This window comes from Falco peregrinus, chromosome 3 (assembly GCF_023634155.1).
Source record: "Falco peregrinus isolate bFalPer1 chromosome 3, bFalPer1.pri, whole genome shotgun sequence".
Classification (NCBI taxonomy): domain Eukaryota; kingdom Metazoa; phylum Chordata; class Aves; order Falconiformes; family Falconidae; genus Falco; species Falco peregrinus.
This window is the reverse complement of record NC_073723.1, coordinates 2086123-2105042: the sequence shown is the minus strand read 5'-3', so window position 1 is coordinate 2105042 and position 18920 is coordinate 2086123. Positions and strand designations below refer to the sequence as shown.

The following is an 18920-nucleotide window of genomic DNA, read 5'->3' as shown; positions in this document are numbered from 1 at the left end:
AAGGATCCTGGCCCCGTCCTCTTCACACTCACCCTCAAGATACTTGTAGACATTGATAAGATCCCCCCTCAGTCTCCTCCAGGCTAAACAGACCCATCTCTCTCAGCCTTTCCTCAGAAGGGAGATGCTCCAGCCCCCTCACCATCTTTGCAGCCCACTGCTGGACCCTCTCCGGTAGCTCCCTGTCTCTCTTGAACTGGGGAGCCCAGCACTGGGCACAGCACTCCAGGCGCGGCCTCACCAGGGCAGAGCAGAGGGGCAGAATCACCTCCCTCCACCTGCTGGCCACGATCCTCCTCATGCACCCCAGGGTCCCACTGGCCTTCTTGGCCCCACGGGCACACTGCTGGCCCATGGGCAACCTGCTGCCCACCAGCACTCCCAGGTCCCTCTCTGCAGAGCTGCCCCCCAGCAGGTCACCCCAGGCTGTACTGGTGCGTGGGGCTGTCCCTCCCCAGGGGCAGGACCCTACACTGGCCTGTGTTGAACTGCACTGGGTTCCTCTCTGCCCAACTGTCCAGCCTGGCCAGGTCTCGCAGAATGGCGGCGCAGCCTCCTGGGGTACCGACCGCTCCTCCCAGTTTTGTATCACCAGCAAACCTGCTGAGGGTGCCTCTGTCCCTTCCTCCAGGTCACTGGTGAGTAAGCTGGGCAGGACTGGAGCCAGCACTGACCCCTGGGGAACGCCGCTGGCTACAGGCCTCTAACTAGACCGCACCGCTGATCACAACCCTCTGAGCTCCCTCATTCAGCCAGTTCTCAACCCACCTCACTGTCCCCTCATCTAGTCCATGCTCCCTGAGCTTACCTGTGAGGACGTTATGGGAGACAGTGTCACAAGCCTTGCTGAGGTCAAACAGACGACACCCATCCCTTTCCCCTCGTCCAGCCAGCCAGTCATTCCATCATAAAAGGCTATCAGGTTGGTCAGGCATGGTTTCCCCTTGGTGAATCCATGTTGACTACTCCTGATAATCTTTCCCTGCACATGCTTACAGACGACCTCCAGCTGTTCCACCACCTTTCCAGGGATGCAGGTTGTGGCTGACTGGCCTGTACTTTCCTGGGTCCTCCTTCTTGCCCTTTTGAAGACTGGAGTGACAGTGGCTTTCCTCCAGTCCTCAGGCACCTCTCCTGTCCTCCATGAACTTTCAGAGATGATGGAGAATGGCTTAGAAATAACATCTGCCAGCTCTTTCAGCAACTGGGGGTGCATCCCATTGGGACCTATGGATTTGTGGGTGTCAAGTCTGTTTAAATGATCTCTAATGAGATCCTCCTCAACAAATTAATCTTGTTTGATCTCTTTCTGGTAAACAGAGGTTTGCCTTTTATTCCATTTTGTATTTATCTCCAGATGTTAAATTAATTTTTCTTTCTACATTTACTCTAAGAAATCACACTGTATAAAGCTTAGATCAATTGTTCTCTGGTTTTCTAAATAATTTTTCCCCAATTTCGTAGATGTAGGTTATGTTCTGAATGTCGCACCTATCTGGTTTACAGAAAGACCATTTTCAAGTCTTTGAAATCTTTTCTCTAGCTCTTGTCTCTAATCGTTAAAGAAACTCAACTTTGCTCTTCTGCAACCAGGTAACCGTATTTGTAGTTCTGCTTTTGTTTAACTTACCATGCAACTTCAGTGGAAAAAAATCATGATCAGTTACTCCAAAGCTATCTTTGATGACAAACTCTAACTACTGATTTGCTAATACCACATCTAAAACAGCGTTACAGCTGCCTTAGTGCTGCTCTAGTGAAGAACTCTGCTAGCTTTTGCACACTGAAATAATGTGATCTAAGTATTTTCCAGTCTACATCTGGGACATTTATTTCTAGACTTTTTTTTTTTTTTTTTTTTTTAGTAACATTTCAGATATTCTGTCCTACACAAAGCTCCAAGCTGTGGGCTAACAGCAGATCATCAGCACTACCCCAGCAAACTGCTCAGTGTCCCTCCCTGGAATGGTTTTGCTCACACTATATATCCCTGCCCAGCCCGTCCCACCAGCTTGATGTGACTGCTAAATGTTATTTTAACCTACACGTCCAGCAAGAAAAAAACTTTTCTGCCTTTTCTACCCTGTCTAGCATGTTATGTTATGTTATGTTATGTTATGTTATGTTATGTTATGTTATGTTATGTTATGTTATGTTATGTTATGTTATGTTATGTTATGTTATGTTATGTTATGTTATGTTATGTTATGTTATGGAAATGCCTTTCCGTAGTAAATTAAGCTATGTGACTAACAGCTGCCAGGTGTCGGTCATTGTTGTACTCATAATTTTCCCAGGGGATGACTTCCACATGCAATCAGTGTTTGGTTGTGTTAGTGTGTTTGACTTAATGCAGCATGTACAGCCCTTGGTATGTGTGCCTTGTCCTTTGAGAAAAAACATTTATCTTGAAAACTGCACGGTTGCACAGCTTGTGCGCTTCTGTGACATTCAAGAGAGATGAAACGGTTAGCTGGTGCTGATCAGACAAGCACATAAGCCTGACTTTGAAAAGGTTCTTCTGCGTTACTATATTTATTTTGTTTGAGCCACAGAAAAATGCATACTTGTCAAAATGTTTCTTTAGCAGGCTTTACTTGCCATTCTTCTTGTGGGCTAGAAACTCAAACACAAGCCTAGTAGACATTTCAACCTAATCAATGTTTATTTTCTTAGTCTAAGTCTAATTTCACCTTCCAGTTTATTTCTGCCTATCCTGGGCTATAGCTGAAATGAAATAAAATGAAATGATGCTAAAAAATTAATGTTAATACACATGTTTTCAAGCCTTTGGTCCGGAAAAGCTGAGGATTTTCAGCTGAAGCAGCTGGGGATAAATGGAACCTAAGACACCATGGGATCAAAATGCATGAAGGTAAATCAGATTAATTTTTCCACAGTTGATGCCTAAACTGACAAGAAGGGTCGTTTATGTTGGGGAGATTAAACATGCTACATGTGTATGAAACACCTAAAAAGTGCACCAGACCTGTCTCTCTTTACCATATAGTCACTTACCTTTATCCTTTTTTTTTATGTTTTATGTGTTTATGCCATTCACTTGTTCTGCAGTAATTTATTGATGGCCAATGAATGTTCCTACATGAATTTAACTTCCTGAGAGACAAACTGTGTTTTTTTCTATTTTAATATCCTCACAGTGTTTTATTCTTATTTAACGTTTATTATTTCTCTCAGGCTTTATATTGTCCTTATAGCAAAACCTGCATTTATCTAAGAGCATAAAAGCAAAGAAGTATTTCATAGCTCGGATTATTTTTTATGTGAGTTTGCTTGAGCTCCAGATTTGCTGAATATATCTGCAAATCAAGGTTTTGGTGTTTACTGTGTGGTTTTATGTGCTGCAATACTGAAAGGTTTTTCTGACTTTCTCAGGTATTTATTGAGAGCAGGTTGTGCCATATCACAACCTTCACCCACAGCTGGTGCTCCCATATACAGCACTAATGAGTTCTAGAAGGTAAAAGCATGTCTCTGTGTAATAATTTGGCCTCAGAAGAAATCCTGCTCTGATGTCAAAGCTCTCTCAGATGCAGTCCTGCACTTAGGTGCTGCAAAGCAGGTGCTGAGAGCACCGGCCATATGGCAGTGCCACTGAGATCTTGCAGCTCTTCATCATTTGAACTCCAAGAGCAAGCAGGGAAGGATGTTGGATGCTTTTTTGTTTCTTTTCTCTTTGCTTTTAAAGCATGTCAATGCTGGAGTCTGATTCTGTGAAGTATGGAGGCTAAGGAAATGATCTAAAAGCCCGTTTTAAAACTGAGCTCTTACCAGTTGCCTTTGGTAGACTTTGGACCAGGGGAGACTATCACAGTTCTGCGACACCTGTCAGCAGTGCAGGGTGTTGTTTGCAAAAAAAAAAAAACAAACCAAAAAAACCCAAAAATACAAACAAAAAAAAGCAAGCCAAGACAACCAAACCAGACAAGAACTATCTATTAATTACAGCAAAGTCCATTACCATCAGATAGAATTATAAAGTTTGTTCTCACTCTGTTTAATGTGCTGCTGCAGCAAGTTATAATATAATAATGGCAGCGCCTCTTACATGTTCAAATAGAGACCTTCTCTTACCTCTTCAGTGGAGACAAAATACATGTAGATGAGCTGTCTCTCTTCTTACCAGTGAGAATAAACAGAGTCCATTTGTGGCCAATGTTCTTAATTTCACCTTTATAAAGTTTCCTTGGAAGCGTCTAATCTCACAACTAACCATGCCAATCAATAGGTGTGTCTCTGTATAACACGTAATAAACAAGAATGTCTAGCTGCAGAAAAATAAATAGGTTTACTGGTAGATCACTTTGCCTGATAAAGGGATCCACCTACGTGGAACTTGGTCCTCGACTGGGGACATAGCTGCAAAGGTCAGTAATCACTCCCACTATGTTAATTGGGACAGAAATTATCCAGTGACATTTTGGCTTGTGCAAAAAGCGGTCCCCTTTGACAGAACTAGTGGGGGAAGCTGGGGCTGGGGCATTAGCTGGCCACCCTCCTGGATGCTTTCCTCCTTTCTCCCATTGGGAGCACGGTGCGGTGGTAGCACTTAGCACATCTTTTAGAGCAAGCCAACCATTTCTCAATGACAATTTATTTACACAGGCAAGGAGAAATAGCTTCTTGGCAACCGTGTACACACCAAATGCTGATTTTCTATTTTAACTTGTTCTTCTTGGCCTTGACACAATGGCAATTGGCTTGTTTGAAAGATGACAGATTACCTACTAAAGGGAGAGCAAATGAGGGGAGAGCAAATGCAAGCTGTAATCTGCACTCTCCCAGTGTGGTGCCTAACCTGACATCTTGCTAAAATACTTGAAATTGGTTTTGGGCCCAAAGAGCTTTTAACATAATCAAAACAATGTATTTTTAATTGCAAATCTGGAATAACTATAAAATAGAAATGAAAAGCTGGACAATCTAGAATAGCAAGGAAGAGTGTGGAAACCAGTCTCTAAGGCTGAAACTCAGGCTGATTTTGAGCCCCTGCAGAGAAGGTGCCTCCTCCCTTTGCTGTCACAAGGACTTAGGAAGGGGCAAGAAATTAAATCCCTGTAAGGTGAATCACTGGGTTTTTACCAGCAGTTAGCATCGCCTATTAAAACTGGCAAGAGTAACTGAGCTGGGCGTTTCTAGCACTACATTGTTCAGGAAGTTAAAAGGAAGTTTGCAAAAAACCACTCCAGTCAACCTTCAAAAAGTAGCCCATAGGCAACATGTCTCACACCTCCTCCAGCCTGGGTACAGCTGTTTTGCAGCTTTAGGTTAAACAGATTACAGCCCCTTTCTCTGTACCTTGGGATGAGGCTTTCTGAGATGGCAGAGCCTTAGTTCTGCCCGCATCTGGTTTAGAGGGAGAGGTGGTGAAATTGCTTCATTTCTCCTCTTTTCTGATCAGTTCTGGTGATAATGATTTCCTTGTTATGGCTTGTAGACACCAGCACACCCCTGTGTTGATGCATAAATGGGCTTGAATCTGAGTCTTAAATAAAAAAGTGTTTTGGTTCCAGCACAGCATGTTTGTAATACCTACCGAGAAGATTAAAAAAAAAATAAAAATCACTCTACATGGCCTGTAAAACATATGTTAAAGATTCTGCATCATAGACCAGGTTTAAATTATTAATTTTTAATTCTTTCAGCCTTGAAGGGCCTTTAAACATTGACTACTGAGAAACAATCCTGTCACTGAGGGAACAGCTGTAAAGTAAAACACTGGCTACTTAAAAATATGGAGAAAAATGCTTTATGTAGACATAGTTTCTGAATTGTAAAATACTGATAAAGGGCTGGATCCCCACTTGGTGAAAGCTCATACGGCTCCTTTGATGTCTGCATAGCTAACCGCTATCATCAGTTGAAAGTCCTGGCCCAGAGTTTAGAAAAGATGTCGTTTCTCTACATAAGACAAGTGAGATTTGCATGGTTAGTTCAAACTACTTCATATTTGCTGAGCTGTTGAGGAAATGCCGTCTGTGAAACAAATCCTGGATTCTTTCCCAAAAACAGCTAAAATGACACTTGCTAGGGAAATACTACTGTAGAAAGGGGAGGGGATCCACCCCCCAGGTCGGACCCTGCTGTAACTGCTATGGCATTATTGGAGAGCACTTGCTGCCTGCACACTCACTGGGGGGCACTGGTGAAGCTGGGAGCATCCAAAGTAGTTAGCTGAGTGTAGCACTGATATAAAAAAGAGAAATAGCTTCCACACTTGCTGTTTGAGGAGGATTTGGTCTTGTTCTCTGCTGTTGGCTAGCAGACACCTGAGGAACTTCTCCATGCTCTACCCATACCACTGTGTCCTGCCTCCTCGAGGCACCCCAGGGGCAAGCACCCTCCTTGTCTTGTCCTCCTTGCAACTGGTAACCGAGGCTGGTGTGGCACCGTATTTTACCCCTTGTGTACTCCAGAGAAACGGTGCAGAAATAGGACTGAAAATGCAGATAAAACTTCATATTATCCCCTGCTCCCTTTCTTCATTCATAAAATCATAGATTGATTTGGGTTGGAAGGGATCATCCAGTTCCCACCCCCCTGCCATGGGCAGGGACACCTCCCGCCAGACCAGGTTGCTCCCAGCCCCGTCCAGCCTGGCCTTGAGCCCTGCCAGGGATGGGGCACCCACAGCTGCTCTGGGCAGCCTGGGCCAGTGTCATTCAATTAACTATCCTTAATACGGACATTCTTGACTGCAGGGTGCTTTCCTTGATACAACCTGTAGCCACACCAGTAAAACTTCATCTACCGTATGATGAGAAATCGCCTGTTTTACTGGAATCATTCTTTTTCTCTGTTAAACTCATGGACAGACCAGGTGTGGTACAGCAGGTAGTGAAATGCAGAGTGCTCAGGCTCTTCCTTCCCCAGACCCTGTTGCTTTCATAGGATATTCTTCAGAGCCCTTATCCCCCTCTCTCTCCCTCCATCACCTCAAAAATGCTTGGGAGAGGTCTCCAAATCTGATGCACAGCCTTTTGGCTGGTGAGCTGCGCCCCAGTGATTTTTTCATAAACAGACCCACTCACCTACCCTCATCAGGAAGAAAATAAAGCAGCAAATTCAACTAATTTGCCTGAAGGTATGAGAGTTACCAAGTCAAGAGGGTTACAGAAAGTGTCACAGGTGAAAAGGTTGGAACTCCTCCAGGGCCCTATCCCACCTGTAGCAAAGTAGCAAGCAGCTCTTGGGGGAAAAAGCAGTGAAGAGCTATTTAATACACTGTTTCCCCCACACAGCAATTCCTTCGTTGATACATTCCTGGTAAAAGAACACTACTTTTAGTCTTCTGTCATTCCTTTAGATTAAATCCCTTCCAAGCCCTGTTTATGAGGCAGATCATACTATGTTGCTCTGCAGTAACCAGGGCCAGGATTCAGTGGTGGGGTGAGCCCCTGGAAGGTTTTGTACCGCCTTATGCTCCCAAGCAGAAAGCTCAGCCTGTCACAGGTACTCACACCCGACCGCAAATATCTGCGCAGCGCAGTACACGATGTGACACCGGTCTAAATTCACACTTAAGCTTTTACTAATATAACTCTATGGAAACAAGCTCCGTGATGATTGATGACTTGCAGCTCCTACGTAGCATATTACAGCTTCCAGTGGAAGTTATGTTGTGCTGGATGTAATAAAGCAACAACGTGGGCAGTTTCAGTAAGTAGATTAATAACCTATAAACTCATCCTCTTCACAAAGGGAATTATGCACCGGCTATCCAGCACTAAGGAACACTTTTTCAGAGCTCAGGAATACATCCTCCCTGCTGACATGTGCTGCGGTTGTTCGCTGTGCATTTTATGCTGCCTACAAGGGGTGTGTGGGGGTGGGAGGGTGTGGGGTGGAGGGCGTTGGGGTGGCCGGAGAGGAGACCAGAGAGATCATTAGGTTCTTTGGAGGTGCTGTAACCTCCCCACTTGTCTTGGCTCCAGTCTTTACACAGGGACACTAAAAAAGCCAACATTTTGTTGTTAAATAGTTTTAGCAGCCACTTTTTCAGTTGAATGTCTCTGTCTGGGGGATTCTTTAATGATGCTGTATTCTTTTTAATTCTACAGTGTTTTACAGTCACCTTAAAAACGTCTGGTGCTGAACCGAGAGAAGGCATTATTTACTCTGTGCTATTTTATTTTACTGTTATTAATGATACAGCGTGCGTTTTCTCCTCCGAGAAGCACGGGATTCCTTTCCACCTCCCCTGCTGTGACCACCGTCGGGCTCCACGCAGCCCATTTCAGACAGCGGCGTTTCAGGGAGGGGGGACAACACCGGTTCCCGGGGCGGTGGCCCTCCGGGCCGGCCGCGGTGCCCGCAGGGGTTTCCCCCGGGGCCGCTCGGGGGGCAGCCTGCCCCCTGCACCCCCCCCCGGCCGCGGGCGGCCGCAGCCCCGACGGGCGCAGCCCCGCTCAGTGGCCTAGAGGGGGCGGGGCGGGGGCGCCCCGGTACCGCCCGCCCCGGTACCGCCCGCCCCGGTACCGCCCTGCCCGGCTCCGAGGAGGAGCCGGCGGGAGCCCCCGGCGCCGTCCACGTGGCTGGGGGCGCGCTATATGAGCGGGCAGGAAGCCCTGCCGGGGAGGGAAGGGGAGGGACGGGGCGCCTGGAGAGGCTCCGCGGGCAGCGCCGCCACACAGCGAGGCAGCGGCGGCGGCGGCAGCAGCAGCAGCGATCGCCCTTCCCCGGCCATGGGGCTCGCCGGCCCGCCGGCCCCCCGCGTCCCACCGTGAGTACCGCGCCCCCCCCCCCCGCCGCCCTCCTCCCCGCTTACCTGCGAGCTCTCCCGCTCCCTCCCGCTGCAAAAGGCGCGGCGGGAGCCTCCCCCTCCCTTCCAGCTCCTCGTTCGTCTCTGAAGTTGTTATTTTTCTAATTAGTCTTGTTTAGAAGCTGGGGGCGGCCCCGGCGGACCTGGCAGCATCCTCCGGCGGATGCCCCGACAGTCTGGCCCGGGGCGGCTTCGCCCCACGCAGCCGGGATTTCCCCGGCGGGGGCGGGCGGCGGAGGGGAGGCTGCGGGTGCCGAGGCGGCTCCGGGGCCAGGCGCACCTCCGGGCGCTGCCCCTGCCGCCTCCCGCTCGGGGGGACCCCCTCGGGCTGCCCCCGGCATCCCCCAGACCTGCCGGCAGGGCCGCTCGGCTACAGGGTGGGCAGCAGCCCGGGGGTCCAGCCTGGCGGAGTCCCGCACCCTGGTGGTTTTTCATTTTTATTTTTATTACCCTCCCACCCCCGGGTAGGCTGTGCGGCGAGAGGGGAGAGCCGGTGTCGCTCCGTTAGAAGAGGGGAAAAAAGGCAAACAGCTGCCTTCGGTATCCACGCACACCTATCTGCTTGCACAATTAATTTCCAGTGGAGTATAAATGACTCATCTGAGGTCAGCAGTTTGGTTGTTAGGTGTGTTTTTATTGCACTTGATATATTCGTCTTCATAGGAAACATACATCCGAGGTCCTTCCTGTAATTGTATTTAGTCTGGCGTAAATGAAAACAAACCCTTAAAAACATGCCTTGATGCCTATCTTTTCCTCTGAAACACACGAGATTTTTGAACTCTTTTTTTTGTAATGGTTGGGCTTGTATGTATCCAATACATTGAAATAGCTCGTTCATGTAATTGTAAGCCTGAATTATATATTTGCCTGCTGGGCACACATGTTAAAGGAAAAACCTCCCTAATTATGGATCTTTCAGAGAGATTGGAAGGGTGACAAAGCCCTTGTAATCTTTTGGGTCAATTTTCATAAGCTCCAAAAGCTCCCTTTGAAAAGGAAATTAAATTTCAGTGTGGAAAAGGGACAGGAAATTCAAGGATATAAGAAAAGAAACTTCCTATTGTAGTTTGAGCCTGTCCTCAGGACTTCATTTAAGTTAAAGTGCGGAGTTGCCTTTAACCGGAGTCTTCCTGCCTCTTGGCCGTTGGGAAGACGCTCAATTAGCAGCACACTCCTGTATATTATTTAGGGGCTTTAGCTGGAGGGGCGGCTCTGTGTGAAGCATCTGCTTGGAAATATTTGGATTGCCGTGCCCGTCAGTGTCCCGCGACACCCATGCCAGCCAGTGCCTTCTGCAGCTGCTGTGTTCACCCCTCCTCAATTTTTCCAGTCTGCCCCGGGGCTGGCGGGGCTTTGCCCCCTGGAATGCCTTGGGAGAGCTGCTCCCAGGGTGGAAGCTGCACTTGAGGCCCTTTCTGGGCGTATCTGAGAATTTGACAGTTTTTCATCTGTTTGAACACCTATTCGGGTGGGGATTGGGGTGGGGGTGGGGGTAGGAGGGAAAGGTTGGATGTGAATAAAAAAGCTGGCTTTGTGTATTAGTTAAAGGCACTTGTTTTTCTTTGATTATCTTGGAAATAACAAAACCCCACCGCAGGTCCATGGTGAACTCTGTTTCACTCTGTTCCTCTGCCAGTTTCTCACTTCATTTACTCAATTTTTGTGCTGCTGTAGGGTCATGTTGCAGCAGCAGCAGCAGGTTTAAACCCTGTACCTCAACAAAGTCCTGGTCTATGGTCTTTAAAGCTACCTCTGGATTTTTAAAGTACACTTCTGCCTAAGATAAGTTTATTTTACCTTTCTGCTAGTAGCATGTGAGAGCATAGTCTCTGAATGAGAGAAAGATAACAATCCAATTCGTTATTTTTTGGCTTGCTCACCTGGTGCACAGCCTGATCGTGCAGTGGAGACGGCAAGTTGCCCTGTTTCTACAAATTTTTCACACATCCCAGCCAGAAAGGAACTTGTGGCCTTGTTTGCAGTTTTTCTCCCAAACTTGACAATATTAATAACGGTGATGGCATCTCAGTTGTGGAAGGTAGCTTTTAAAACTAAACATAATTTGATATAAGACTTTGTATCTGCTAATCAATTTGCTTTTCTGTTTATGTAAACGGAGCAATTTGAGGGGAAATTGGGGATGTACAGAAGGCAGTTCCATCTTCTAGGTTATAACAACATCTTTTATGCCAAGTGCATTGCAAATGCTGCTGTTAAATGAAATTCGTAATATGTTTTTATTAGGAGCTTTTTAGAAGTATTTTCAAAAGCATGGTGAAGCAGAAATGTGCTTTTAAAAGCAAAGGAAGTAAGAGCGAGTCCAGCTCCATAGCGTTTCTAGTTCAGTTAATCCCACCACTTGGTGGAGCTTTTCATGGCACTGGCTGAGGGAACTGAACAACGATGTATTTTTTGTCTTGTTTCAATACTGTCAGACGCTACAAGTAGAGTTTCTTTAACTTTTTTCTTATACCAGGCTTAATTAATTTTCTATATCTTCTATGTATTCTATACTTTGCTGAAGTAGGCATAGGGTTATTGGTGCTTTATCTGAAACAGCGCGCCCCTGTAGCTAGATGGACTTGAACTGGTGAAGTAGGAGAAAAAATTTCTTCCTGTCCTTGTCTTTCCCTTGCAGACCACTTTTTTTCTTTTTCTTCCCGCCCCCCCGCCCCCCCCCCCCCCCCCCTCTGCCCCAAAGGCAATGTGATGCTGGCATAGAACATGACTGTAGTCTGGGCACATCCGGAAGCTATTTGATTTCACCTAGGAACGTTTAAGTGGAAGAATTATTTTTAATAGCCAGCCTCTCTTCCAAGATACTCTGATGAAACCTTTCAGTGCTAGCCAGCTTAGCTTTGTACTAATAACTTTGATATAAATATCACTATAGAATATTTGCCAAACAGCCTGTGTACAGTCAGGCTTGCAAGAGGAAGAGAAGCAACTGCATTTTTAACTAATCTGAGATTACTGATATAGGTTAAAACATGACTGTAAATTCCACTGAATAAAGCAAAGTGTGGCAGGGGTTCCTTTTCCCCTCTCAGGTATGTAGTCCTGCCTAACTGCATCAAAGCCTGTCTGTCAAGTTTATGCTATGCCTAAGAATTGCTAAGTGAAAATCCGTGTTATGTCAGAGGTATGCAAGTTAAAAATAACTTAAGGGCTATCTGTCAGCTTACAACTCGTTGTAATTCCACTCCAGCGAGAAAGTTCCTCATCCCATACAGATGTGTTTTCTGAGCACTGCAACTAATGCAAGAGTTGCAGACTGGCAAATTGCTTTTGTAAATGTTGATATTACTCTTAATTGCTGTATTGCCTGTGTCTGCAGACAGACAGAGGCTTTGGCCAGCCTAGGAATGTGGTAGTTCCCATCTGCCTCTTGAGTTCTGGCAGGTATGGTGCACCTGGTCCCACTGGTGAGATGGATAAATGCCTTTGTGGCCCATCCAGAGCATGTCTGCATCCCCCTCTGGGCTAGCATGGTGTTTGAAGGTTCATTCAGCTCATCGCCCAGTAGGTATCTGCTCTGTATCGCCCAACAGGTACCTGCTCCAGGGAGCTGTGAATCACGCACCAGGCTTCAGGCATCTTTGCTTCTTAGCCATAGTCACTTAGTGCCATTTGAATTGCTCTGAACTATCTGTCCTGGCCTTCTGGAGCTGTTCCAGAAAGATGTGACTCTTCGATGGTTTGTCATATTTGAGACCTCAGGAAGGTGGCTTTGATGTCCAGTGCATCTCCAGTAACATCTGAAACCTGTTTGGCAACTGAATTGATCCTGTGGGAGCTGGATTTGGTTTCTGGGCATTAACCTTTAAGTTATGAAATAGATGTTCAATGTAAGTGGCCTCTATTTAGGAATTAAGTTTGCCAGAGAAGAGTTGTCTCCTACCTCACATCACTTCTTGTTCTGGTAAGGGCTCTGGCCCACCCTAGCACTCATTAACAGCAATCACAGAAGAATTACCATCACCCTCCTGGTGGCGTTTCCCACTCTTACCCCAGCCTCCTCTTTCCACTGGTGCCGAGTGTCCCATGCTCTATTTTGTAAGTAGCAAACTCAAGTCACTTTGTGGAAAATGTCCTATAAGGCTTTGAAAAGCCCCTGTAAGTTGGGCTGCGCAACACCCACAGCTGTGAAATGGCTGTGGATTGTGGCAGATGGGGGGGTCTGGGGTGACAGGGAGCTCTTTTAAAAATAAAACTCCCAATAACACTGGTAGAAGCTTGCTCTGAAGCGTGAGTTAAGATTAGGGATGTCATCAGTTGTAAAGGCTGTAGCAATTGTTAAAGTGCAATTCTGGGAGGGGAAGGAGGGTAGGTAGCAATTCGTTCCTGGCTCTGCTGTGCTTTGAAGTGCTCTTGATTAAGTTGCTTCATCTGGACTGCCGTGTGCATCCTTCCTCCGGGAGAAGACGACTTGTGTCCTGCATATGAGACACCAAAGCCTTTGGGCAGAGAAGGGGTGTACAATTTCAGGAAAGCTGTAAACCTCATAAACCCACAGCTGTTTGTCGGACAATGGCGAGGTATCACGGAGTGCAAAAGAGGCACAGCATAAATGGTTGTGCCCTGTGTCTGTGTTGCTTGCTCTGAGGACATCATTTCCATAGAGCCTTTGGGTTTTGTACTAGCTTTTCCATTTCTTTGGAAGTCCTTTCTCCCAGCAGGAGTTTCTGATGCAGGCTCAGCCCTCTGTAGCTTTCTGCCCCCAAGGGTTTCAGTGAAGGAGGACTGAGTGGCTGTGGTCGGAGCCCCAGGGTCCAAACATGACCTTCCCCACCTTGCTGGTGCCTGACACGGGACTGCTGCTGGCATGGAGGTGACCACGCATACTCTGGGAATGCCCAAACTCTGAGCCAGATCAGTCCTTGTTCGACCCTTTGGAAGATCATTCTGCAGAGCAAAAACTGGCACAGTGAAGCTGAGGTACTAAATTGATGCAGTTTTAAAATGTCTCTGGACTAGATAATTGCTGCTGACATTTTCCAAGGATCGGTGGACTTCTTATTTTTTTTTTTTGGCTGTGGTACACCAACACAAAACAAAGGTTGTTCCTTTTAAAGGACACTACAATATTTCTGGAGGCTGGATCTTCAATCAATGACTTAATCTTACTTATCTGAAATGCTGTGTGTGCTGACACATCACAGTGCTGTACCAGCTCGACAAAGAAATCTAATTCTATCAAATCTGCCAGCTCAGTTAATATGACCCTGCCGGGGAAGCATAAGGCATCACTTCCATTTTTTTTTTTGTTAGGTAGGAATTGGGTTCCCTATCTCCAGCTGAAATCCAGTGTACCTACATGTGGACAGATTTGGATATATTTTATTTTTTTTATTAAGGTACCTGCTTACACCCTGGCACGCAAAACCGTAGATTAAATCAGAAGATATCATCTGAATATTTGGGTTGAAACATACCAGTTTGAGTCCTACAAGCAGTCCTTTGGGATTAATCTTGAAGCAGAGACCTGTGTTACTTCCTCCTGAGACTTCTACAAAGTCATATGTAAAGAATATGATATATGGCTACCTGCAATTTGAATCGGAGCTGACCTTACAATATTTGTCTCTTTTATGACATCTTACAGTGCATACGAAGCTTTCAGGGTGTGATAAGGGCATCCATGCATAGATCTTAAATTCCTTCAGTCTGATGGGATATAGCGATGCCTTTTACATGACCTGCCCTTGGGTAGGTATACAGGCTGCAGCCTGCATTAGTGCAAGACTTTAGCGGCTAACACTATTGCTTCATGCATCTAATGCTTTCTCTTACTAGAACTTGATTTAAATCAGTTTGTGCAGATGATCTGACTTAGATTTTCCAGTGACAAAACTCAGAAAAATATTGGTTTACATTGAGTCAAAGCAAGCCTCAAATAAACAAGGCAGGTCAAGATAACTATGGTTTTGATCAAGTGAAACATTCTTGCTTTTTACTTTACTTAATCTTAATTCCAGGTCCATTTCAAATTCTCAGGTAGCCAAAGTTAATCATTTTGAAAGGGCCAAGAAGAAAGATTGCCTTCAGAAATGTCAGAATGATTCCTCTGAATTTGATGTGACCTGCAGCGACACAGTGCTGGCCAATAGCAATACTGATATTACACCTGAATTTGGTTTTTGTTTCTTGCTTCTTTGAAACTATTTTTGCATAAATGCAAAATTACTTAAAAGTCATTATTCTTCAGAAGGTTCACCCAGCTTTTCAAGGGCAATTCTGTGCATTTCAAGTAAAGAAAGGATCTCTCCTGCTTCTTGGTCTAGCGCTTATTGGAAGAACTAGGAATCTTCCTTCTTGATCCCTCTCTTCTCATCCCCCCACTCCCACATCCTCTGCTTTTCCCCTTCAGTTAAAATTCGTTCTTGTTGAGAAGTGATGACTGTACGATCAGGTCTCCTGTGGCTTCACTGCATCTTACAAACAGATCTGCTGCTCTTCTCAAACAGCTGGCTTAATTCTAGCCTAAAAATTCACCCTGAAATGTAAAAATTAACTTTTGCTTGCCCTGTATCCCTTTAACAAAAGTTCAGCATCAAACTTCAAATGCTAATGCTGAGGGCTACCTAATATCTTGAGGCGTTCGAGCAATAGCAGTGGTGGAAACACAAAGCAGGTAGATCCTAAGTTTGCAGACAGGACATGGAGGCACATTACTGTTCGGCAGCTGAGAATGCCATAACCTTTGCAATGAAGTTATGCAAGTTATGATGAAGTTACCTCTCATGATCTGGAGATTGTGCTCTAATGGCAACACAGAAATGCAAGGAAAAATTGCATTGGTCTTTCTAAAAGGTCAGTAGTTAAGCAGACTCTTGCAAAAACTTCTCTTGTCTAGGAAGGCAATATTCAAATGTAAACTGGCTCTTATAAAATATCATATGGAAATCAAAGTCCTCTTTTATGGCACTAAGAGGAGGAAAACAGTTTGGAAGGGTAGAGTGGAGATGCTTTATAAATTTGGCGAAGGGCAGCTCCTTTCTTTTGGGCTGCCAGAAATGCCTAGGGTGTGGCTTACCCACCTAATGGGGACTCTAATGGATCCATGGGGAGGAGGTGCAGCTGTGGGGCCAGAGGATGCAGCTTTGCTTCAGGATCTCACTGCCAGGTGAAAAACTTCCCTCTGCTGACGTTATTCTGATGGCTGCAGCATGGCGACGTGAGGTGCTCATAGAAATACAAACTGTGTGTGAGACACTGAGAGTTTCTTCAGAGCTTCAGGATGAGTTTTCCAAGTTGCATCTTCATTTCTGACCTTCCTGAGTAGACACCAAAATGTCCTTCAGTCCTGCTGTTCTGGTACCCTTCTGTGGGTTTTGTCCCTCCTTTGCATGTGTTTTTCCTCTCATTAGTCTGTTTCCACATCTGCTCCTGGGTACAGAACAGACTATTTCCACAGCTCCCACCACCCCCACTCCTCTGCTGTGCTTCATCATCTGTGTGCCAAGGTTGGAGTGAACCAAGGCATCGGGAGAGCTGGTGAGATGCAAACTTTACATCTGAGGACAAGCACAGTGGTGGTGGGAGGACAGACTTGTGGCTAAGAACCTGTGGTGGTCTTGGAGGGCTAAGCCCCCTCCTATCTCAGCTCCTCTGCTCCAGTCTCACCAGCTGTAAATGGCAGTGTTTCAGTTTCCTGGAGGTGTTCAGCCTGGAAAATGCGTAGAGACTCCAGTAAAGGTATATAAACATTATCCTTTTGATCAACAGCTTGATTTTGAGTTGGGACTCTAACAGGAAATCTTCAACCACATAAACAGAAGAGCTTTAGAGATGGGATGCTGGCTTTAGCAATTTACTGTCTGCCACTCCGAGTAGTGCAGTCATCAGAGATGTGCAAAAGCACTGCCAATGCGACAAAAATCACCTAAACTTCTTCTTTGTCTGCTACAACGAGGTTATCACCATAGTGCTGAAAGATCATGCAGTTTGGTCCTTTTTCCATGTGGCTGTTGGTGTGCTGCTTTTGCTTGCCTGGTTCCTGAGACCTTATAGAGGAACATAAAGTGTCATTGACTCACTGTGGCTGTCAGAGCAGATTTTCTGTGAATATCGCAAAAATAGTTATGCAGAATTAAAAACTGCTTCAGACCAGAAATGATAGAGCAAAAGCCTGTGTCATGGCAGCAGAATGTGTGAAACGGCAGCAGCTACCCAGCTCTGTGATAAAACTGGGAATGATGGAGCATCGCCATCCTGCCATCTCAAATGGCCACTGCATTAGCCTGCTAGGGCAGCAAGATGTATGTGCAGTCTGGGAGACAACCTAATAAAGAAAACGCATTAAAAAGCATACTGATTACAGAAAAGCTTTGCTCTAGACCACCAGGTTGGGTTTGACAGGACCTGTTTAACTATATGCATAGTTGTGCGCAATATTCAGGTGTTTCTTGGCCACTTTTGAGAAACTGGAAATGTTTCATTCACCTGTACAATACGTGCACTGTACAGTACTTGAGGATGTTGGAGAACTGTGATGCATATTCCAGACTAAGGAAAAATAGAGTGACTTAGGTCACTTACAAGTGGGAATTTCACTCAAATTACAGGAAATAACTGAGACACCTACTTCTATTTTTCCCAATGGTCCTTTAAAATCATGGAAATTTTCAGAAAAACCCCACTATATGTATGCATATATATATAGGTCCTTGAACAGTTGCTGTGATTTCACAGAATCATAGAATGGTTTGGGTTGGAAAAGGGACCTTAAAGACCATCTAGTTCCAACCCCCTGCCATGGGCAGGGACACCCCCACCAGCCCAGGCTGCTCCCAGCCCCGTCCAGCCTGGCCTTGAGCACTGCCAGGGATGGGGCACCCACAGCTGCTCTGGGCAGCCTGCTTCAGTGTCTTACCACCTTCACAGTAAATGATTTCTTGCTAATATCTAATCTAAATCTACCTTATTTCAGTTTAAAACAATTTCCCTTGTCCTATCACTACAGGCCTTATTAAAAAGTCTGTCCCCATCTTTCTTATAAGACCTCTTTAAGTACTGAAAGGCAATATGTTCTCCCCAGAGCCTTCTATTCTCCAGGCTGAACAACCCCAACTCTCTCAGCCTAGGAGAGGTGCTCCAGCCCTCTGATCATCTTTGTGGCCCTCCTGTGGACTCATTCCCACAGATTAATTTCCTTTTTATGCTGGGGGCTCCAGAGCTGAACGCAGTGCTCCAGGTGGGGTCTCATGAGAGCAGAAGAGAGGGGGAGTATCGCCTCCCTTCTTCTGATGCAGCCTAGGATACAGTTGGCTTTCTGGGCTGCACATACACATTGCCAGGTCATGTTGAGCTTCTCGTCAACCAACACCTCCAAGTCCTGCTTAGGGCTGCTCTCAATCCCTTCTCTGTGCAGCCTGTTTGGGATTCTGCTTGAGATTGCCCTGACCAAGGTGTGGTACTTTGCACTTGGCCTTGTTGAACTTCAGGAGGTTCACGTGGGTTCCACCTCTCAGACCTGTCAAAGTTCCTCTGGATGGCATCATTTCCTTCCAGGGTGTCAACTGCACCATACAGCTTGGTGTCCTCTGTGAACTTGCAGAGGGTGCACTCAATCCCGTCTTGCCAACACTGACGTTAAACAGCACCAGTCCCAACAGCAGCCCCTGGGGAGTGCCCCTCAGCACCGGTCTCCACTTGGACATCAAGCTGTTGACTGCAACTCCTTGAGTGCGACCATATAGCCAATTCCTTATCCACCGAGTGGTCAGTCTGTCAAATCCATGCCTCTCCAGTTTGGAGCCAAGGCTGTCACTTGAGGCAGTGCCAAATGCGTTGCACAACTCCAGGCAGATGATGTCAGTTGCCCTTCCCTCACCCATCAGCGCCGTAATCCTGTTGTAGAAGGCCATCGGATTTGTTAGGTGTTGTTTGATGTAAGGCTCACAATTCATACAGTTAAATTACACCAAAAAGATTTGGGTGTAAACGCCCAGTTAAGACACTGATTTTGTGTTCTACCTGGGCTTCTCCAAAAGCACTGTAACTCTGCTGCGTAAAACGGCCAATGCTTCAAACAGAAATAAGCCTCAAGCAGCTGCGTAAGTGGTTGTAAGGCCAAAGAGCAAGGAGGCAGGAGATGGATGCTGGCTGTTAAAAAAATACAAGATTGTTGAAA

General features: G+C 46.0%; 1 protein-coding gene and 1 long non-coding RNA gene across 3 annotated transcripts in view; one reads left to right on the top strand and one right to left on the bottom strand.

The window, feature by feature from the left end:
• LOC129784008 (uncharacterized) overlaps nucleotides 1-10237 on the bottom strand; it is a 68192-nt gene extending 57955 nt beyond the window's left edge. For both annotated transcript variants that reach the window (XR_008746275.1, XR_008746276.1), the window contains exon 1: nucleotides 8789-10237. This is a non-coding gene — a long non-coding RNA (uncharacterized LOC129784008). The remainder of the gene's footprint in view (nucleotides 1-8788) is intronic.
• ST3GAL1 (ST3 beta-galactoside alpha-2,3-sialyltransferase 1) overlaps nucleotides 8574-18920 on the top strand; it is an 80612-nt gene continuing 70265 nt past the window's right edge. The window contains exon 1 of the mRNA XM_055798628.1: nucleotides 8574-8743. The gene's annotated coding sequence lies outside the window, so the exon portion shown is untranslated. The remainder of the gene's footprint in view (nucleotides 8744-18920) is intronic.